Source organism: Raphanus sativus, unplaced genomic scaffold (assembly GCF_000801105.2).
Source record: "Raphanus sativus cultivar WK10039 unplaced genomic scaffold, ASM80110v3 Scaffold3398, whole genome shotgun sequence".
Taxonomy (NCBI): domain Eukaryota; kingdom Viridiplantae; phylum Streptophyta; class Magnoliopsida; order Brassicales; family Brassicaceae; genus Raphanus; species Raphanus sativus.
The window spans coordinates 865-4,361 of NW_026618704.1; the positions used below are offsets into that span (position 1 = coordinate 865).

The 3,497-nt window shown below is 32.5% G+C and overlaps 1 pseudogene; it reads left to right on the forward strand.

The window, feature by feature from the left end:
* The first annotated feature begins 204 nt into the window (after nt 1–204).
* On the forward strand, nt 205–973 carry LOC130506549 (uncharacterized; annotated as a pseudogene).
* The last annotated feature ends 2,524 nt before the right edge of the window (nt 974–3,497 follow it).

Here is a 3,497-nt window from a genome sequence, read left to right on the forward strand (position 1 = left end):
TTTTAGGTTGTTCTCTTTCTTTATATTTATTTAATATGTACAATATCCTTTCTCATTTGTTTATACTAAATATATAATTTTCCTTATCCTTTAAATACGCTTAACTTCTTTCTTCCATTACAAACCAATCTTACAAGAGAGAGAGAGACAAACGAAAGAAGAAGAACAAAAAATATAATCTCCTCCACGAAAAAATATATAAAAATGGAAACTTCTGTCCAAAAAGAGAACTTATTCACAGAAATGGAACAAAACGCTCAAATCGCAGCCAAGAGACTTTGGAAAGTCGTGCGGATCGTCTTCTGCGTTTTGAAAACCGGTACGGTCAAAAACAAGCTCATGCTTGACTTAAACCTAATGCTCAAGAGAGGCAACAAAGCCATCACTAACCTCCGCCGCCGTCGTTCTAGCTTCACCGGCGGCGCTGACGTTACCTCCTCCTCACGCGTCCGTGACTACGAGTTCAGCTGCAGCAACACCCCAGCGAATGACCCTTTTCCTACATGTGCAAACGCAAGCGCCGCGTCCACGGCGGTATTGACAAGGAAGACGCTGTGACCGAAGCGGTTAAGAAGGTTTTGAGTTGTTAGGCGAGAATGATACGGGCGAAGCGGCTGGAGAGTCTCCGTTGGTGGCGTTTCCGGCGGTGAGACAGCTTAGAGTGACGGATTCGCCGTTTCCATTAGACGACGGTGGAGATCATGATCACGTGGTGGATAAAGCCGCGGAGGAGTTTATAAAGAAGTTTTATAAGACCTTAAGCTGCAAAAGAAGATGGGGAACGCATTAGATTCGCCGTACCACGACGGATGGGTTAGGTGATGCGTGCGTTTAGAGACCAACGCGACTTGAGACTTGACTTGAGTCAGCTATATTTCCCTTTAAGAGTGTTGTTGTATACTTGAATTTGACTTGTGTTTATCTCTTCGGTAAAAAGATGTAAACATGGCTGTGTAAATATTTTCTTATCATAGTGAAAATACTATATGGTGAGTTTATCAAATCCAAATAACGTCATATATATATATATATATATATCTGATAAATTATTATAGGGAAATACCCTAGGATAGTTCTAAATTCTTTTTGTCACAAATATTTCTAGATTAACTAATTTTAAAAATAATCAAAATGATCAAAATGTTTTATTAAAAAATAAATATACATTTATATTTCTAGGATTAACTAATTTAGATTTTAGAGTTAAAACGTGAGATTTTTTGATTGAATTTTTAAAATTTTATAATACTAAAAAATATTAAAAATTAAAAAATAAATTTTAAATAGTTTCAAAAATCATTTCTAATTTTAAAAAGAAAATTTTTGAAAATAAAAAATGTCGAAATGAAAAAAATTATAAAAAAATTCGAATTTGAAAACATATAATTCAAAACTATAGTTTTTTATTTTTTTATTGCATTTTATATATCTAGAATATAGAGGTCTTTTATTTATTAAATGAAACATTTTGGTCATTTTTAATTTTTACGTGTTTTTTTGTGATAAAAACTTTAAAATAGTCTATTTAGGAGAATTAACTGTTATTATATGTACTTATTAATAATATTGTAAAAATTATATATTATCCAATAATGACATAGCAATTGATGCTAGTGATGATCACTTGAGTTCAAACTCACATATGTTAACCAAGAAGTAAATCTTATCAACTTCATGAACGATATTTGAAACATAAAAAGATGTTAGCTTTTCAGTTTTTTTTAATGCAGAATACATAATGTAAACTAATTTAACATGGAGAGTATGTTTCTTCTGTCACAAACAAAAAAAGAGTATATATTATATGATAATCTGATATGTTAAGCAGGCACAGAACAGAGAAGATTTGTATAAACTAAGAGCACAATATTAAGATACGATGTCGCTCTCGAGTTGTTCATCGAGCAACCATATCGTTTCGAAACTTTCAATTTGGTTCATATAAACATTGCATAGGTGGAGGCAATACGACATGTTACCTACTGAAAAACGTCTTTCTCAGGTATTAAAAACACCCGACGTCTTTATTTAAAAACTGAAGTAAAATAGTTTTTTTTTCTAATATAATAACTAATAAGCGCGCAAAAGTTCGACTCGGTTAATAACTTAATATATAATCTTTAATTTGTTTATATTCACCAAAATTTTTGCAAACCAAAATAGTTCAAAACCCTTTAAATATCAAATATATTTTGGGCGAAAGCTAAATAGTACCAAATTAAACTAGCATATAAGGACAAAGATCAGAAAAAAAAATATTTCTTCCGGAAGAGATTTCAACGAATTGTAGAGGAACCTTTTTTCAATTTTTCAATTTTTTATTGGTTATCAATTTTTTAATACTGATGTTTTGAGAGAAACTCAAGAAATTTTTTTAACCACTAATGATGGCCTAATGTTTTCCCCTAATTTATTCAAATTATACAACCTGCAAGACAAACAAATTCAATAATCATTTGTGTATTGATATCTTTAATATAGCATATTCTAGTATTTATACTAAAACACCCACGAATTGGTCCAATGTCGCATGTTATAGCTGAATAGAAAACTATATAGACAAATTGGTATGTTAATAATATTGCTATGTCCAACATCTTATTTTGTGGCAGTCCAACATGTTATAGAGTTCCTAAGATCAAGAACAAACTATTTATCACCTATTGCAGCCCTTGGGCCGGATACAAGGATTTCAATGTTAATGCTAGGTCCATATTCATCACAGTGAATTTACAGCCCAATGCTATATACATCTTGAAAATGCTATTAAAATATTTTCTTTGATGTCTTAAATCATAAAATTCTACATTTTAATAATACGCTCTAGAATTCTCTCTAAACTTTCCCAACCGTCTTCCAACTTTTTTCTTGCAGTTTTTCCGGTGACTGACGGTTTTCGCCGGCACCGAAGAGGCTCTGCTTCTTTCTTCATCTCTAGCTTGTTCACTTACTTTTCTTTCTCGGATTTCAGTGTTTTGTGGTGTGGTTTTATAATAGTCCTTGTCTATATCACCTCCGGTGGTGTGGGTGGCTCACTTTCTTATGTGGCTTTTGTACAAGGATTCAAGGCGGATCTAAGGGTTTGGTTGATTCGTATGGCCTAGTTTGAGGTGTTGGTCTCCTCATAGCAGTGATATTGAAGCGTTTGTCTTTTGGCAACAGGTTCGCTTTTGACTAGTGCACCGGCTTTAGTTTACGTATTGGTTTTTGTCCTTATAATAAGTTACGTATTAGTATTCTAGTGATTTCATCTTTTTTCTCTCGTGAGAAATTGGATCTAGTTTCAATTTGGGATTATTTTGGTCTCCATTTGTCTCTTTCGAATATGTGCTTTTACAGCAGTGAGAGTGGATCTGAACGATCAATTCATATGATCCATCTGATTTTTATTTTGCATTTCAAGTTTGTTTTGTATTTTAGTTGAAGCTAATCTGGACAAACTTGATAAAGACAATGAAAAAGAAGACTTATTTAGACGATGAGAATTATTATCATGT